Source organism: Etheostoma spectabile, unplaced genomic scaffold (genome assembly GCF_008692095.1).
Source record: "Etheostoma spectabile isolate EspeVRDwgs_2016 unplaced genomic scaffold, UIUC_Espe_1.0 scaffold00018760, whole genome shotgun sequence".
In the NCBI taxonomy this organism is placed as follows: Eukaryota; Metazoa; Chordata; class Actinopteri; order Perciformes; family Percidae; genus Etheostoma; species Etheostoma spectabile.
The window spans coordinates 2,187-21,941 of record NW_022604444.1 but is presented as its reverse complement, the minus strand read 5'-3'; the positions used below and the strand labels follow the sequence as shown (position 1 = coordinate 21,941).

The 19,755-nt window shown below is 46.2% G+C and overlaps 1 non-coding gene across 1 annotated transcript; it reads right to left on the bottom strand.

Annotated features, from left to right (window-relative positions):
• Positions 1-9,326: 9,326 nt before the first annotated feature.
• Positions 9,327-9,413, bottom strand: trnal-aag (transfer RNA leucine (anticodon AAG)). Its single transcript has one exon. It is a non-coding gene; the product is annotated as a tRNA-Leu (tRNA).
• Positions 9,414-19,755: the final 10,342 nt, after the last annotated feature.

Sequence of the window (19,755 nt, the reverse complement as noted above, 5' to 3'; positions counted from 1 at the left end):
TTAACCACTCGGCCACAACAACCTGAAAACAATACTCATACCTGTTTGCACAATGTCTAATATTGATCAAATCGGGTTGGGCAAGTAACCTTTCTGGTTACTTCTTGACAAATAAAGCAAGTAACCACACAATGAAACTACTGCGACGGCTGGGAATCGAACCCAGGTCAGCTGCTTGGAAGGCAGCTATGCTCACCACTATACCACCATCACTAGACAAGACAGTTGGTGTCCTTAAATGTTGTCTTTTTCTTTTCCTTTTATTAAATTAAGGCATTAAGATTAATTTCCAAAAGTTAATTTTTTTGCAGAGATTGCAAAGCCAGAAATCTTGGTGAAGTCGTTGACTTAAATTTTAACAGCCACATTAAGACAATTACAAAGTCAGCCTATCATCACCTTAAGAAAATATCAAGGGTTAAAGGACGTATGTGTCAACAGGATTTGGAAAGACTTGGCTATGCTTTCATCTTCAATAACTTTTAAATCAAGGCTGAAGACCATTCTTCTTGATGTTGCCTTTCTTTAAATGGTTATTCATTTCTTTAATGTTTAATTTTGTATACTGCCCTGTAACTTTTTATTCTTGTGTTTTAGCTGTTTTTATTTTTTAACTGTTTATTCTTGTGTTTTATCTGTTTTTATTTTTTAACTGTTTATTGTTGTGTTTTATCCAACCAAAAAGGGAGCATATCAATTAAGCTGACTCTACATGGATCCACAGACACAGTCAGTGCACTACAATTTCCATTTTGCTGTGTCTGGTAACTACTACTAACCAATTGAAAAGTTTATGAACATTTGTCCAAACAGGTATGGCACTGCTTTTCAGATTATTGTGGCCGAGTGGCTAAGGTGATGGACTAGAAATCCATTGGGGGGCTCCCCGCGCAGGTTGAAATCCTTCTGACAGCAAAAGGCATGCTTTAAGAGTGGTAGCAATCCAATGACACATCACAGACTATCAAATTGCAGATGTACCTCCATGAACAATGTTGTGTTATCTCATAGGTACTGGAAGTCACCACAAATGTATCTCTTATCCTTCATTTTCAGTCTGTGTTACAAGATTTGCACTGAACATTGTATTTTTAAATTTTGTATTTAAAAAGCAATAATGTGGTTTAAAGAGGCTTATCTCGACAGTGTTAGAACACCAGGAGGACTTCCTGGCGACCATGTTACACACACTCACACACACACAATCACACCCACATACATTCTCACGTACACACACACAGAAACATATATACACACATACATTCTCACAAAGACACACAACACACACACAGACAAACACACACACAGTCTCACACACACACACACTATTGAGGTCATAACGTAAGTGTGATTTGGAATTGAATGTGCAGCGTTCCCAGTGTATTTATGTTATGGAATTAAAAGCTATTCTAAGGATGATTTTGAGAATTATTCACTGTTTTATTCACTATTATTCTGAACACACAACTGTGTGTGTCAGTCCCTCCAGCATTTCGCAATGTCGTAATTGTACAATTCACACAAATTCAACCAATCACCGTGACTTTGGTGCGACCCCCAATTTTGACCAATCACTGCAACTTTTCCGTAAATTTGACCAATAACCAGAGTCTCCCTGACTTCAACTAATCCGAGCAGTCCCACGTGCCAGTCTTTGTCTCAGTATGACACACATGGGGGATGCAGGAAAAACTGGAGACGTATCGTACAGGATGACCTAAACTGAGAACAGCTACAATCATAATAAGTGCAGTGATGCGTCAAAGTCAAATACTTTATCAAACCATAGGAATGTGTCCGAGGCCAGGTGAGGAATTAACAATGTAAAGATAAACAAGCCACAGACACATGTTCAAATTCGATTAATTCAACAAATAGTCATAAATCCTCCAGCCAGTTTCATATTACACATTTGCAGCATCCTAAGCCTTTTTCTAGAAGATTAGTACAACATTTAGCCTAGAGTAATTTTATTTTCCTCCAGTTATTTTAAAACATTTAAAAAACAAAGACATTGCAACTTTTATTGCAAGACAAAGCTTTACAAAAGCTCCCGCAAAAATCTGGCATTTTGGACTGCAATAATCGCAAAAAAAAGAAAAAAAAAAAAATCTGGGACTGATGTCTCCATCTGTTGAAAAGTACAATATATACCATTTCCCAGGTGTGTGTGCGCAGGTTTATTTAGGAGAGCACAATGTGATCTTTTGCAGGTCTTTGGTACTGTGTGCATTCCATGTGTTGGAAAGCACAATGTTACCATTACATGAGGTAGTTTGCAGCTGCTGTTTGTATTATTGTTGTTTGTGGGGCCCGTGTATGTGTGCAGGTGTTTTAGTGGTCTTTACATGTGCTCATCTGCTGTAAAGCACAATAGTGTTCATTGGACCAACAGGTCAAAAATTGACCTAGGAAAACCAAACACTATGTATTTTAAAACCCTAAAATTCATACATTTCATCAATAATAAAATTTTAAACCCGTTATTTTGGTTAATAGAAATTCATTTCTGATAAAGAAACTTACCATGTAAAATTTGAAGTGTTGATCCCTAAGTGATCACCTTTTTGTGCAATTGTTTTAGTTTGGAGGCATGCATAAAGTAATGGCAAAAAGAACCGTTGTGCTTCCTGGCAGATTAAATCATTCATAGCTTACAATTTATCAGAGAAGTATGGTAAAATCAGTTTGGTTTAATATCACCACAGATATAAGTAGGTACATGCAGAAACATGTCAAAGGCTCATCAGGTTGACAAGGTAACAAGCGTCAGGTTGGCGGCCTGGTCGCCCAGCGTCAGTTGGCGGCCTGGTCGCCCAGCGTCAGGTTGGCGGCCTGGTCGCCCAGCGTCAGGTTGGCGGCCTGGTCGCCCAGCGTCAGGTTGGCGGCTGGTCGCCCAGCGTCTGGTTGGCGGCCTGGTCGCCCAGCGTCTGGTTGGCGGCCTGGTCGCCCAGCGTCTGGTTGGCGGCCTGGTCGCCCAGCGTCTGGTTGGCGGCCTGGTCGCCCAGCGTCTGGTTGGCGGCCTGGTCGCCCAGCGTCTGGTTGGCGGCCTGGTCGCCCAGCGTCTGGTTGGCGGCCTGGTCGCCCAGCGTCTGGTTGGCGGCCTGGTCGCCCAGCGTCTGGTTGGCAGCCTGGTCGCCCAGCGTCTGGTTGGCAGCCTGGTCGCCCAGCGTCTGGTTGGCAGCCTGGTCGCCCAGCGTCTGGTTGGCAGCCTGGTCGCCCAGCGTCTGGTTGGCAGCCTGGTCGCCCAGCGTCTGGTTGGCAGCCTGGTCGCCCAGCGTCTGGTTGGCAGCCTGGTCGCCCAGCGTCTGGTTGGCAGCCTGGTCGCCCAGCGTCTGGTTGGCAGCCTGGTCGCCCAGCGTCTGGTTGGCAGCCTGGTCGCCCAGCGTCTGGTTGGCAGCCTGGTCGCCCAGCGTCTGGTTGGCAGCCTGGTCGCCCAGCGTCTGGTTGGCAGCCTGGTCGCCCAGCGTCTGGTTGGCAGCCTGGTCGCCCAGCGTCTGGTTGGCAGCCTGGTCGCCCAGCGTCTGGTTGGCAGCCTGGTCGCCCAGCGTCTGGTTGGCAGCCTGGTCGCCCAGCGTCTGGTTGGCAGCCTGGTCGCCCAGCGTCTGGTTGGCAGCCTGGTCGCCCAGCGTCTGGTTGGCAGCCTGGTCGCCCAGCGTCTGGTTGGCAGCCTGGTCGCCCAGCGTCTGGTTGGCAGCCTGGTCGCCAGCGTCTGGTTGGCAGCCTGGTCGCCCAGCGTCTGGTTGGCAGCCTGGTCGCCCAGCGTCTGGTTGGCAGCCTGGTCGCCCAGCGTCTGGTTGGCAGCCTGGTCGCCCAGCGTCTGGTTGGCAGCCTGGTCGCCCAGCGTCTGGTTGGCAGCCTGGTCGCCCAGCGTCTGGTTGGCAGCCTGGTCGCCCAGCGTCTGGTTGGCAGCCTGGTCGCCCAGCGTCTGGTTGGCAGCCTGGTCGCCCAGCGTCTGGTTGGCAGCCTGGTCGCCCAGCGTCTGGTTGGCAGCCTGGTCGCCCAGCGTCTGGTTGGCAGCCTGGTCGCCCAGCGTCTGGTTGGCAGCCTGGTCGCCCAGCGTCTGGTTGGCAGCCTGGTCGCCCAGCGTCTGGTTGGCAGCCTGGTCGCCCAGCGTCTGGTTGGCAGCCTGGTCGCCCAGCGTCTGGTTGGCAGCCTGGTCGCCCAGCGTCTGGTTGGCAGCCTGGTCGCCCAGCGTCTGGTTGGCAGCCTGGTCGCCCAGCGTCTGGTTGGCAGCCTGGTCGCCCAGCGTCTGGTTGGCAGCCTGGTCGCCAGCGTCTGGTTGGCAGGCAGCCGTCGCCCAGCGTCTGGTTGGCAGCCTGGTCGCCCAGCGTCTGGTTGGCAGCCTGGTCGCCCAGCGTCTGGTTGGCAGCCTGGTCGCCCAGCGTCTGGTTGGCAGCCTGGTCGCCCAGCGTCTGGTTGGCAGCCTGGTCGCCCAGCGTCTGGTTGGCAGCCTGGTCGCCCAGCGTCTGGTTGGCAGCCTGGTCGCCCAGCGTCTGGTTGGCAGCCTGGTCGCCCAGCGTCTGGTTGGCAGCCTGGTCGCCCAGCGTCTGGTTGGCAGCCTGGTCGCCCAGCGTCTGGTTGGCAGCCTGGTCGCCCAGCGTCTGGTTGGCAGCCTGGTCGCCCAGCGTCTGGTTGGCAGCCTGGTCGCCCAGCGTCTGGTTGGCAGCCTGGTCGCCCAGCGTCTGGTTGGCAGCCTGGTCGCCCAGCGTCTGGTTGGCAGCCTGGTCGCCCAGCGTCTGGTTGGCAGCCTGGTCGCCCAGCGTCTGGTTGGCAGCCTGGTCGCCCAGCGTCTGGTTGGCAGCCTGGTCGCCCAGCGTCTGGTTGGCAGCCTGGTCGCCCAGCGTCTGGTTGGCAGCCTGGTCGCCCAGCGTCTGGTTGGCAGCCTGGTCGCCCAGCGTCTGGTTGGCAGCCTGGTCGCCCAGCGTCTGGTTGGCAGCCTGGTCGCCCAGCGTCTGGTTGGCAGCCTGGTCGCCCAGCGTCTGGTTGGCAGCCTGGTCGCCCAGCGTCTGGTTGGCAGCCTGGTCGCCCAGCGTCTGGTTGGCAGCCTGGTCGCCCAGCGTCTGGTTGGCAGCCTGGTCGCCCAGCGTCTGGTTGGCAGCCTGGTCGCCCAGCGTCTGGTTGGCAGCCTGGTCGCCCAGCGTCTGGTTGGCAGCCTGGTCGCCCAGCGTCTGGTTGGCAGCCTGGTCGCCCAGCGTCTGGTTGGCAGCCTGGTCGCCCAGCGTCTGGTTGGCAGCCTGGTCGCCCAGCGTCTGGTTGGCAGCCTGGTCGCCCAGCGTCTGGTTGGCAGCCTGGTCGCCCAGCGTCTGGTTGGCAGCCTGGTCGCCCAGCGTCTGGTTGGCAGCCTGGTCGCCCAGCGTCTGGTTGGCAGCCTGGTCGCCCAGCGTCTGGTTGGCAGCCTGGTCGCCCAGCGTCTGGTTGGCAGCCTGGTCGCCCAGCGTCTGGTTGGCAGCCTGGTCGCCCAGCGTCTGGTTGGCAGCCTGGTCGCCCAGCGTCTGGTTGGCAGCCTGGTCGCCCAGCGTCTGGTTGGCAGCCTGGTCGCCCAGCGTCTGGTTGGCAGCCTGGTCGCCCAGCGTCTGGTTGGCAGCCTGGTCGCCCAGCGTCTGGTTGGCAGCCTGGTCGCCCAGCGTCTGGTTGGCAGCCTGGTCGCCCAGCGTCTGGTTGGCAGCCTGGTCGCCCAGCGTCTGGTTGGCAGCCTGGTCGCCCAGCGTCTGGTTGGCAGCCTGGTCGCCCAGCGTCTGGTTGGCAGCCTGGTCGCCCAGCGTCTGGTTGGCAGCCTGGTCGCCCAGCGTCTGGTTGGCAGCCTGGTCGCCCAGCGTCTGGTTGGCAGCCTGGTCGCCCAGCGTCTGGTTGGCAGCCTGGTCGCCCAGCGTCTGGTTGGCAGCCTGGTCGCCCAGCGTCTGGTTGGCAGCCTGGTCGCCCAGCGTCTGGTTGGCAGCCTGGTCGCCCAGCGTCTGGTTGGCAGCCTGGTCGCCCAGCGTCTGGTTGGCAGCCTGGTCGCCCAGCGTCTGGTTGGCAGCCTGGTCGCCCAGCGTCTGGTTGGCAGCCTGGTCGCCCAGCGTCTGGTTGGCAGCCTGGTCGCCCAGCGTCTGGTTGGCAGCCTGGTCGCCCAGCGTCTGGTTGGCAGCCTGGTCGCCCAGCGTCTGGTTGGCAGCCTGGTCGCCCAGCGTCTGGTTGGCAGCCTGGTCGCCCAGCGTCTGGTTGGCAGCCTGGTCGCCCAGCGTCTGGTTGGCAGCCTGGTCGCCCAGCGTCTGGTTGGCAGCCTGGTCGCCCAGCGTCTGGTTGGCAGCCTGGTCGCCCAGCGTCTGGTTGGCAGCCTGGTCGCCCAGCGTCTGGTTGGCAGCCTGGTCGCCCAGCGTCTGGTTGGCAGCCTGGTCGCCCAGCGTCTGGTTGGCAGCCTGGTCGCCCAGCGTCTGGTTGGCAGCCTGGTCGCCCAGCGTCTGGTTGGCAGCCTGGTCGCCCAGCGTCTGGTTGGCAGCCTGGTCGCCCAGCGTCTGGTTGGCAGCCTGGTCGCCCAGCGTCTGGTTGGCAGCCTGGTCGCCCAGCGTCTGGTTGGCAGCCTGGTCGCCCAGCGTCTGGTTGGCAGCCTGGTCGCCCAGCGTCTGGTTGGCAGCCTGGTCGCCCAGCGTCTGGTTGGCAGCCTGGTCGCCCAGCGTCTGGTTGGCAGCCTGGTCGCCCAGCGTCTGGTTGGCAGCCTGGTCGCCCAGCGTCTGGTTGGCAGCCTGGTCGCCCAGCGTCTGGTTGGCAGCCTGGTCGCCCAGCGTCTGGTTGGCAGCCTGGTCGCCCAGCGTCTGGTTGGCAGCCTGGTCGCCCAGCGTCTGGTTGGCAGCCTGGTCGCCCAGCGTCTGGTTGGCAGCCTGGTCGCCCAGCGTCTGGTTGGCAGCCTGGTCGCCCAGCGTCTGGTTGGCAGCCTGGTCGCCCAGCGTCTGGTTGGCAGCCTGGTCGCCCAGCGTCTGGTTGGCAGCCTGGTCGCCCAGCGTCTGGTTGGCAGCCTGGTCGCCCAGCGTCTGGTTGGCAGCCTGGTCGCCCAGCGTCTGGTTGGCAGCCTGGTCGCCCAGCGTCTGGTTGGCAGCCTGGTCGCCCAGCGTCTGGTTGGCAGCCTGGTCGCCCAGCGTCTGGTTGGCAGCCTGGTCGCCCAGCGTCTGGTTGGCAGCCTGGTCGCCCAGCGTCTGGTTGGCAGCCTGGTCGCCCAGCGTCTGGTTGGCAGCCTGGTCGCCCAGCGTCTGGTTGGCAGCCTGGTCGCCCAGCGTCTGGTTGGCAGCCTGGTCGCCCAGCGTCTGGTTGGCAGCCTGGTCGCCCAGCGTCTGGTTGGCAGCCTGGTCGCCCAGCGTCTGGTTGGCAGCCTGGTCGCCCAGCGTCTGGTTGGCAGCCTGGTCGCCCAGCGTCTGGTTGGCAGCCTGGTCGCCCAGCGTCTGGTTGGCAGCCTGGTCGCCCAGCGTCTGGTTGGTTTCAAGCCGTTTGGGTCCGTTCAGGGGCAATTGAACATCTGCAAGTTTTTGAATAGCTGCCTCAGCTTCCACTTCATTGGTTTCCAGTTGTGCTGAAAAATATGAAGAAATCGTTAAGTCCCAACTACCCTTGACAATATTACTGTAAAGAATTTACCATAAGGCTTCTTCGTTTTTTATTAAAAAGCAAAGCAAGTATAAGACTTCCCTTTTAAGACTTTATAGCCCCAAAAGACTTCATTGGTAATTAGGCCAGTTAAGTTTGCTTACAACATTACAGAATCTGAATTGAGATTAAGCTAGCACAGCAGTTGTGTTCATGTGCTGCATTCACTTGGTTTGGGAAATTCCACGATCTATACAAAGCTACCTTAGCTATTCTGTTGCTTTTTAGAGCAAATAGCCACACAATATAAAAAGAGTTTAATCTTAATTTATTTTTCATGTAACTGTTGGACACTTGCAATATTAGACAATACGGTGTGAGTGATGTGGCTATAGGCCGAGGTTGAGTAAGCACCAATTGTTGTATTCATTAAATATATGAATGTCTGATTAATTAAGCCAGCTTTATACCCACATTGTATGGTCAAAATAGTCTAAACATGGGTTGGAATCCCCATTCCAAAAGCCAGACAACTTAACCTTATTTACTACATTGTGCCACAAAGAACCTCAGCTGTAAACACAGTTGCGGCATTTTCCCATTATGGTTTCACAGAACCTGCTCACCTTCTTTAGCAGCTTGGATCAACTTGGACTCCATTGACTGGAGAAGTGCGAAGGCCCTCTTCATGGAGAGATCATTGGGAGACACATCTGTGGCAGAAAATAAATTCAGTTAGTATCCGTAAGTAGCTCTTGAAAGAGTCTGTCACGAACGTTCTTACCTCTAATCATTCTCCTCTGCAGCGCATCATCATGTCTTTCATTTGTGCCGCCAACTGGCAAACTCAAGCCTAAGGACAATGCAATTGCTGTTAATCAAATGTTTCTGCTGTTTGACGCCACATATCATGAACTTGTTCCAGCTAAATTTCACTTCAGTAATTGTGTAATTTACCCTACTCTTTACATTTGTTATACTCCACTACATATTTGAATACAAGCATCATAACAGAAGAAATGTAACAACCTTTGTTAATCCAAACAGTCAGCACACAAACAACAAAGACCCAAACAGCTGCCATCACTCCAGTCACCAAGAGAAAATGGTTCCTGTGCTACATGCCAGGTAAAAACCCATCATGCAGGTAGCACAGCTGTTGCTGATCAGCTCTGATTGGCTCTCTCTGCAGAGTCAGTGATAGTTGAGATTCAGCCCATGAAAAATGGGAATTTGGAAGCAAGGGACATGTACAGACTATATTGTAAAGAAAGTCCAGGAAGTTGTGTTTTTTACAAGAAAGAAAGTCAATGATGTTTGTCTGAACACTGTTTGACTTTTTTTTGTAAATTTGCGTTAACTTACTGGTAACGTGCTGTAACTTCCTGATTACAGTATCATAACTGTACGTGTTTTTTACAGTATAATACCCTTACTGTAACTTAGTTTTACAGTAGTAAAAATATCCTTGGTTTTACTGTTTAAAGAACTCCACAGTGGCAAAGCCCCAGGGATTGATTAAATTCGTTGAGAAATACTGTAAGGAGAGGCTGTCTTGGTTGACATACCTCTTCAACATTGCGTGGAGGTCTGTGCCTAAGGAGTGGCAGACCAGGGTGGTTGCTCCCCTCTTCAAGAAGAATGGCATCTGCCCATTACAGGAGTATCACTACGCTCAGGCTCCTTGGTAAACTCTACTCCAAGGTGCTGGAAAGTCAAGTTTAGCCACTCCTCAGCAAGGAGTGTACCAATGTATGTAACATTTCAGCAGTTGGCAGTGGTGGGATTTGAACCCACGCCTCCAGAGACTAGAGACTGGAGCCTTAATCCAGCGCCTTAGACCACTCGGCCACACTACCTGCAAGTATCACTTCCCTAAATCGTGACAAACACAAGGAGCGTAACTAACGGTATGCTTGTCAATGTTATTGGAACAAAACGTTTGCAAGGGAAAAGCCAATACTTACATTCTAAAAAATGTTATCACTCTTTGTCATTTTTCTCTGGCATTGTTGATTTTAGAATATTGTAACCAATGAGTAGGGTTAGGTCTGTGTGAATATGGGCTGAGCATTTACCTGGGCTGAATTTGTGAACATCTTCTTTTGCATATTAACTGTAAAGAGCCATTACTCCTCCAACTGCCAACTATTGTTCCAGAGACAATAGGATATACAGTTTTAGATTGCAAGGTAACTGTCCAAGACCAAAGACTTCAATGAAATACCTCAAGGGATCAAAACAGTTTGTCAAAATGGGAAAGTTCATGTTTTTTGATTAGAAATTCGAGCACAGTTGTTCATGTACCATTCAAAAACAAAAGTACAATCATGAAACACATATAACTTAGATTACCTAACTACAGCTCTGATTCAATACAGGCCAATGTCAGAGATTGTACAGATCTTTCTGTAGACCTTCACCGGCTAAATACTAATCCCCATACCGGGAGCTGAACTCAGGGCACCTGGGTGAAAACCAGGAATCCTAACCGCTAGACCATATGGGACTGATCATATATTAATAACAGGGACTTCATGAATCAATTCATAGTCTGGCTGGAAACAGGCCTTCTCTTGAACGTGAATGAAGAAGCTTCTTAAGTAAGTTTCATCTTGAAGCTTTTGAGTGTTGTTTAGGTTTTTATCTGCTTTAACTATTACCGGACAGCGGGGGCACGGAGCAGAGCAGAGCGGCCATTAGGGAGGAATCCTCCTCCGTGTTCAGCTCCCTTTTGAACTGGCGGTAAAAAACTTAAAGTTGGAACTTTATGACGAATAGAAATGTTGACAGGTTGATTTCTGTTAATAACAAACACAACTATAGTCAATAGAAAAAGAAAATATATATATGAAAAGCCGTCTTGGTTCATCTTTCCACTGTTCCTACAATCACCACTCTGGTCTGGTTTGAAACTAAAGGATCTAAACTAAAAGGATGTTCCTCTTAACTAAAAGGTCTATCTCGGTAGGGATCCATCCCATAATGTTGTCACACACTTAGAATAATAATCTTAGTCTGTCAGCAGCAACAACACAACCTTTAATGGACACTGACTTTACCTTTAAATTAGGAGTTTAAATAGAGACACAACAGGAAGAATAAATCCATCAAATCAAGTCTCCAATAATCAGCATGTGGCCTTGTTTTATTTCAGGTAGTCAGCATGACAGAGACTGGGACTCCAGGTTAATAAGATTCTCACGCAAGTATCAAGATATGAATTCAGTTGTGATTTTGTGAGAATTCCGTGAATATTGCCATTCAATTAGATTCATTTTGGTATTGATGATGCAAAAATAATAACTAACTCCAGTGAAATTATTTAAAATTTATTGAGGACTAGATTAGGACTGGATTTAAAGCTGATTCTGGTTTCCAATTTGGCCCCAGGTGTGTCTGTTAAAACACAGATGGAGACAACTTCTCTCTGTTGATGCTTTATTACAATCAAGCATCAGGATAAACATGGGGGGGGGGGGGGTAGCTCTGCTATGGCTGTGTGTGTGGTAATAAAATAAATAAATAACAAGGAATCATATATGCTAGTAAATAATAACAATGAACCCACTATTAATTGCATTATCTTAATGAGCAAGGACATTTAACAATCGCCATTATATCGAATCAACAGCCAGGTGTAACCTAGGTAACAGGAGAAGAACACAGACAAGCTAACTTTTAAATGTACCAGATTTATAGACCAATACAACAACAGGCTTAAATGAACTGACATCATCAGTTATATGACTTACAGTTCTCAAAGACACACACATTCTCAGCTGATTATCCTCCGGACAGCTAGTCTCTTTTTCTTTTTTTTTTCACTTTTGTCTCCGTGTGCCGTGCGCGCCAGCTCGCGGCGTGAGGCGGGTGTCCGCGCTATTCTCCGACATGGACTCACAATTACACCTGATAGATAACCTTTAGTACAAAACTAAAGTAACAAGCCAATTTTGTAAAATGTAGGGAGTAGAAAGTACCGATATTCGAGTAGAAGTAAAAAGTCGCCCAAAAAATAAATAGTAAAGTAAAAACACCTGAAAATTCAACTGGAGTATTATGTAGTATTTGTGTTTTGTTACTTCCCATCTCTGATGACCGTAAAGATTAATATTTACATGGTTTGCAGAACTGTACCTTCTAATAGAGGTAAGGCCACTTGGGTTATCTTTGGGCTGCTCTATGGTCTTCTGCAGAAGGATAAATCCCAGAGTTGGCTCACTCCAGATTATTTAACCAACACACATCCCTGGGTGGACTTGAACCACCATCCCTTCAGTTAACAGCCGACTGCGCTGACCTATTGTGCCACAGAGACTGCCCCTCCTTGATGTTTTATGAGTGGGAGCTCCATCTTTAAGCCACAAGCATTTGCTTTATGGCTTTTGAGGTTGAGCTGCACATGTATGCTTATCAGGCTATTTTCCTGTTACTCAGAAATTGGGGAAGCTGACTCATGCGGAAATGTAGAAGCTGGACGTGCATTGTATTGTTCTTACATGTCAATTGGATTCTGACTTTGAATTTAAATATTTGGCATCCAAGAAAATTTGGGAACTGATGATGTATCAGTCATTGTGCTGGTGGTTTCTTGGTCACAGCAGCAAGCTTGATCATTGACATACAGTTGCACGCTACGTATCACAAAACTGTTGGGTGGGGCCTTATGTATTTGCGTGTATTACATCAAGTGGCCTGCATACCAAGGACCGTAAAGATTAATATGTACATGGTTTGCAGAACTGTACCTTCTAATAGAGGTAAGGCCACTTGGGTTATCTTTGGGCTGCACTATGGTCTTCTGCAGAAGGATCGATCTTTATGCCACAAGCATTTTTGCTTTATGTGAGCTTTGCTAACTGTGACTCAGAAATGCAGATGCGAACTCTCCAGCTGAAGAGGAGGTGATGCCCATTTGTTTTAAATAACCGGGTTGGGAGAGTAACCTTTCTGGTTACTTCTTGACAAATAAAGCAAGTTACGTCACTCAAAGAAAGTTACTGGCTGGGAACCAAAGCCAAAGCAACTGCTCTGAAGGCAGCTATGCTCACCACTATACCACCATCGCTGGACAATACAATGGTCACTGCAAATCTTGCAACACATCTGGTTATTGAGACTGAAAATAAACGCTCAGAGATGCATTGGTGGCTTCCAGTACCTATGAGATATTACAAGATTGTCCATGAAGGCACATCCGCCATAATTGGATGTGTGACCACAATCGAATTATGGCTTTCGTTAATGGCAGGATTCAAACCTGCGAGGGGAGACCCCAATGGATTTCTAGTCCATCACCTTAACCACTCCGCCACAACAACCTGAAAAGCTGTGCAGTAATGATTTGCACTAATATTTGCACTGACTTACGAAAACAAACACGAGTAAAATTAAAAAACACTGCATAAACTTTGCTACCGTGTGTTTATTTAAATTTGGGTACACTTTACATGTAGGTGTACTTTACTGCAAATAAACTGAGATGTCAGGGTTTCAATCTCCACCTTTGAAAAGTGCTACTTCTTAGCCGGATTACGTCTGGCCAAAGGACATAAGTTGGCCAATAATTGTTGCTTTTTCATCTTTGTTGTGATTGTTGTGTGCCTTCAATATCACACATGTGGCTATTATGAAAGAAACTGCCTAGCAAACTCTTGTAAGACTTTTGAAGGTTCCATGGTGTAATGGTTAGCACTCTGGACTCTGAATCCAGAGATCTGAGTTCAAATCTCGGTAGAACCTGTTTTTAAGCCACAGCACAGGTGAAAAAGATCAACCTTTCAACTTTCCACATCTAGTTTAAAGTAAGCTTACAGGTTTAATGTCCTTGCCCATTTAGACTGTAAACAGTATGTTGGTGGGGGCATGTTGAGGAGTCACCTGGTTGTTAATGTAATCAGAAGGAGCTCCAAATTTGACAGTATTGACTGGAAGTGATAGGCTTTGAGTTAAATGGGGGATACACACTTTGCATTCAGTCTCATAATCACCATAAAAATTAGGTATCACTGAAATTTGAACTTGTGTTGCTGCAGTCAGAGTATACAGTGCTCATCCGGAATGGGCCAGTATAGTGCATCAGAATTGCTTGTTGAATGGTCTATTAGCTTTGGAACCCCCCTTTCCCCACAGCTTTCAATTGTCAGATATGGGTGGGGGAGTGGGCACTGTGTCCAACCCTTTCTGTGTAAAAAAAAAAAACACTAAAAAAGTCTCTTGGATTAAAGACAAAACCTCTGCGGAGAACCGTTTACCAAATCCAGGTGCCCTTGGCATAGTTCTGATCTTTTGGGGTAATAGCATGGATCAGGAACCAACACATCTGGACTCAATGTGGCATTGTACGACATATTTGACACATTTAGACCATGAAGACAGTTATTTGAAGATAATTACACAATATTGACCCAATGTCAGTCTATTTCCCATCTGGCAGGGACATTTCTGGATTCAGGTGGACATTGTGGACAGAAACATTGGTGGATCTTGATTCCCACCATAGGATTTGGCCTGTGTTACACATTGTCTTCACATCCCGTGCAATGTATTGCCATTGTCAAACACATTGCCACCCTGGTGACTTTCTTCCATGTCCTCATGAACGCCCAAATATTTGGGCTGACTGTTAAGAAACCTTCCCTTGTTAACTATGACATGGATGACCGAGAACCTACAATAGAGTGACATGTTTAATTTAGTATATCATAATTTTTTATACAGGTCTTACTGAGTCTTTGTTGGATCAGTCAGGATGGCTGAGCGGTCCAAGGCGCTGCGTTCAGGTCGCAGTCTCCACTGGAGGCGTGGGTTTCAAATCCCACTTCTGACAACAATTGTTTTCATTTGGAACTAATGTCTCAGATCAGATTAAAAATCAAAAATGTATAATGTAAATTGTAGATTTTACTATGCATACAATACTATGATGTATTGTGATTTATATGTTATGTGTGTTTTAATCTTTGTACATAATTAGTTTGTTGATTCTCTTATTTTCCTCCCTGGCGTAAAAACCTTTGTATAGTCAGTAATTTCTTGTGCTAAACAATATTATTCGTTACCTAAAGACATATTGTTTTGTTGAGATCAATAATGTAATAAAGTTGGCATGTATTATATTAATTGGCTTCATTTCAATATTATTCCAAATTATAGTGTACACACTGCTGAGCATATGACTTGCCTTTATACACCTACTTCCCTGCAATGATTACTGTAAGACATACTAGCTTTTAGAGAAAAGAGAACTAAAAATGCTTGGTTTTACCTGTCATACATTGTTTAAAGAAAAAGAAAATTATTTATTACTAAACAATACTTATTATAAAGACTAACTTTTAATATTGACCAAATATAGCACGATTACTAAATGTATGCAGTACTAAAAACAGATATATTGTTCAAAAGACAATCTAAACGTTATAAATTATTTGTTTAAATTGTTTCTCAACCTTACTAATATCTTATTCCTCCAAAACTTTGTTTAGTAGAACATTAAAGTTGTGGACAGTGTAATTGGATCTTCTGGCACTAGGTGGGGATCGAACCTAAGATCTGGTGCTAGGTGGGGATCGAACCTAAGATCTGGTGCTAGGTGGGGATCGAACCTGTGACCTTTGAATCTACGTTAAACTTCCCTTATTTCCCAGAAACATTCCAATTTCAGCAATTAAATTAAAATCTGACTTAATAGAAACTATAAAACTCTTACACTATGTGTGTAATTTAGCATCTTTCTCATCTTTTCTCTCATTTCTTCTTTTTTCCTCCTTTTTCCTCTTCCTTTTCCTCTTTTTCCTTCTTCCCTCCCTCTTCCCCTTTTTCCTCTTCTTCCCTGCCAGTCTTACAAACTATTGTTCCCAGCTTTGGCGCAGTTGGTAGAGCGGAGGACTATAGAGACATAAAATTGAAATCCTTAGGTCGCTGTTTCAAATCTGTCTCGAAGGAGCATTTTTTTCCAGATTTTACATTTGGGGATCAATAAAGAATTTCGGATTCTGATGTAGAGATGGACGGATGACCCAAATACACATTGCTTCTTGCCAAGACATAACAAGAATAAAAGAAGAGGTGGGGGAGACAGAGTTAAGCCCTGACAGAATAGAGAACTACAGACAAAAGATGTGAAATAGTGCAACCAGAGAGAGTAAGTGTGACCAGAAGAATTGGAAAAAAAACTAGAACTATAAAAGACAAACCTTTCGTCAAGAAATCTTTATTGTGTTGACATGGGCCCTCATTTTTGAAATGTGCTAAAACAGGTGTAGGACGGGCGTACGCCGATTCCCACCCAAAGTTTGGCATTTATCAATTTGAACGTGAGCGTAGGCTGCAAAAATTCTCACGTCTGGTCTGACCTTGTGTACTTAAGTTTACGCAGACACCCTCATCACATTTAAGAGTAAACATAATACAATATAAAACTAGAAGAAGGCGGTGCAGTACAGCTCAATCCAGCAGGGGAGAGTTCTAGCCCAACCAGGCTCCTCTCTTTACCCTGTCTTTCTTAATTACACTGTGATAGTTTTAGACTGCCGGGGGATTTCCTTTGACACACTGAGCTCCTCTCTCCTTTATCTTTCCATTTGTGTGCCTCCATGTCCCAGAATTGCTTCAGTCTGTGTTACCACGTTTGCAGTGAACGTTGTATTGTCCAGCAGAAAGGCAACAGGTGTGTTACTTTTCGACTAGGATTTATATCATAGCAGTGCAATCATTTTGCCCAGGTTTGATTTCCAGCCATCGCAGTTGCATTTAAAGGTTTTGAAGCCATGTACAACATTAACATTACATGTTTTACCCAGATTTCTTCTGTTATTCAGTGATATTTCAATTCATTGCGGGAGTCATCCCAAAAGTATTGATAAAGATAAGTCTAAGTCTATCTCAGAAAAAAGTCAAAACACTGAAAATCTTCAGGAGATGTAGCTCAGTGGTAGAGGTGGGTAGTAACGAGTTACATTTACTCCGTTACATTTACTTGAGTAAGTTTTGAAAAAATTGTACTTCTAGGAGTAGTTTTAATTCACTATACTTTTACTTTTACTTGAGTAGATTAGTAAAAAATAAACTGTACTCTTACTCCGCTACATTGGGTTACAATGAGCTCGTTACTCGTTACTACGCGTCATTGTTTTTACCCCAGCGTACCTCAATCCTCATTTTAATGTTTTATTTTGACAGAGAGAGAGAGTCTTCCGCTGAAGGCTCTACCACGTGACTGTGCTTAACCAATCACACGTCGTTGTGCGGTCACGTGATCATACTCGCTTCAGCAGCGCATAGACACATAAAGACGTATCTCTTTATATGTCTATGCAGCAGCGCGATAGGTTAGCTTTACAGTCGTAGCTAAGCAAAGACGTCAGAATCAAATGTCGCCAAGGCAATGCAGACCAGGACCCCCCCCCCCCCCCCCCCCCCCCCCCCTCATAGTGAAAGCATGGTTACCTTTTAGGAAAAGTGGAAACAGCAGCTACGTTATGCAGTGTGTTCAGGGTCAACCAAAACAAACGGACATGTGAGCGTTCAACTACTCAACCTCTAACCTGAGGAAACGTAGCGGTGGTTTTAGTTTCTCTGCTGTGGAGAGGTGGATCTTTGTCTTTTAGGTTACATAAAGTATGTTTTGCACATGCAGTATCCATCCAAATTTGATGTGACAAGTCTCTCAAGTAAGCTATTTTGTAATTAATAAATACATTTAATTTATTGTATTGATTGGATGAGCTATAATTTGCCTAAATATGATTATTTTGTATTTTTGTTGGTCTGATTGATGCTTGTGTTAAGAAATAAATCAGACGTTACTCAACAGTTACTCACTACTTGAGTAGTTTTTTCTTCAAGCACTTTTTTACTCTTACTCAAGTAATTATTTGGATGACTACTTTTACTTTTACTTGAGTCATATTATTCTGAAGTAACAGTACTTTTACTTGAGTACAATTTTTGGCTACTCTACCCACCTCTGCTGACAGATCACGGCTACGTCTATGCACTAGACCCACAGTACCCAAAGAATCTCGAGCTTACATTCACATTTATCCAAAAAAGTGTGATGTGTCTTGAGGACAACAAACCACTGAAAGGGTGTCTGACGCTGAAGAATGATTTGTTCAATGAGTGAATCACTCAGAATGGACTTTTTGTTGAGCTGAGTTGGGGAAGTTTTTTGTTTTTTTCCGCCTCCTCTTTACAAATCATTTGCCTCTTCGACCCAAGATTTGAGATAACAGTGTTTGCCTCTTCTACTTCAGATTTAATACATTGATTGTTAATAGATAAATATCACAGCAGTGACTTCTTGCCCAGCACAAGTTTTTGCACTGAATAATTTGTGGGAAACGACTGTTCAATTCATGCACTATACATGTTTAATGTTATGTTGCCTAATGCCTACCATGATGCACTACCTTGATGTTGCCAGTTGAAGTACAGCACAGTAGAAACCAGTAGTTTATTTGAATGTTTTATTTTTTTTAAATTTAGTTGCAGCCTTCTAGTTACAGTAAGTGCTTTATGCACTTAAAATATATGATTTAAGCAGTGGTAAATGGCTCGACATGCTCTTTTTTTAAACACTGCTATTATTCTGAACACAACTGTACGTGTTTCAGTCCCTCCAGCATTTTGCAATGTTGCAATATACATTCACACGAATTCAACCAATAACAGAGACTTTTTGTGTGACCCCCAATTTTGACAAATTATTGCAACAAATTTGACCAATAACCGAGTTTCCCGCTACTTTATCTAATCCCAGCAGTCCCATGTGCCAGTCTTTGTCTCAGTATGTGACCACAAATGGTGGATGCAGGAAAAAACTGGAGATGAGATGTAGAGGGTGACCTAAACTGAGAACAGCTACGATCATTATTGTAAGTGCAATGATACGTTAAAGCCTAACAAATTCTTTATCAAACCAAAGGAATGTGTCCAAGGCCAGGTGAGGAATTAAACAATGTAAAGATCAACAAGCCACTGACATGTTAAAATTTGATTAATTCAATAAATAATCTTAAATTCTCCAACCATTTTCATATTATACCAACAATCACAGCATCCCAAGCCTTTTTGGTTACTAGGAAAACTTAGCAAGTTTTATTTTCATAAAGTTTTCTTATTGTTAAACATTAAAAAAGATATTGCAATACAAGACATTGTTACTTTTATCACAAGACAAAAAGCTCTTTACAAAAGCTCCCGCAAAAAAAGACCACAAAATTCTGGAGGGACTGATGTGCTCGTCTGCTGAAAAGTACAATATACGATCCATTACCCCAGGTGTGTGCGCATGTTTATGCAGGAGAGCACAATGTGATCTTTAGCAGGTTCCATGTGTTGGAAAGCTCAATGTTACCATTACATGAGGTAGTTTGCAGCTGCTGTTCGTATTATTGTGTGTTTGTGGGGACCCGTGTATGTGTAAGGTTATTCTTTTAAATGTAAATGTGCTGTATTTCACCACCAACATTCACACACATTCATACAATGTGGCCGAGGCTGCCGTACAAGGTGCTTCCTGCTCATTAAATATACACTCACACACATTTACACTCCGATTCGCAGCACCGAACCACCAACCTTCACATTGGCAGGCAATAGCTCTGCCACTGAGCCACAGCCGCCCAGTTTTAGCTGGTCTTTACATGTGCTTATCTGCTGTAAAGCACAATAGTGCTCCATTGGACCACCAGGTCAAAATTGACCTAGGAAAACCAAACACTATGTATTTAAAAACCTAAAATTCAATGAAATAAGTAATGTTAATAGCAAATATCATTGATAACCAATTATGTTATTTTGGTTAATAGAAACTCATTTCTGATAAAGAAACTTAAGTCAAATTTGACCCCAAGACAAAAACGAAAAACAAGTTATAAACTAAAATAGACTCAAGCCTACTAGTGGGTACTTGCCATGCTGACTGTTGTAGTTAAAACTGCAACAGTGTTGATCCCAAAGTGATCCTTTTCATGCAATTGTTTTAGTTTGGAGGAATGCTTAGAGTATGGCAAAAGCTTCCTGGCAGATGAAATCATTCATTGCTTAGACTTTAGAGAAGTATGGTCAAATCAGTTTGGTTTAATTCTAAAGAAGAATGGTGCTTGAAAAAAAAAAGGTTGCGTCCTCTATACAGTTTCCTTGTCAGCTCTGCGTCCAGCAAAGAAGCCACAGCGCCTTATGCTAATGAAA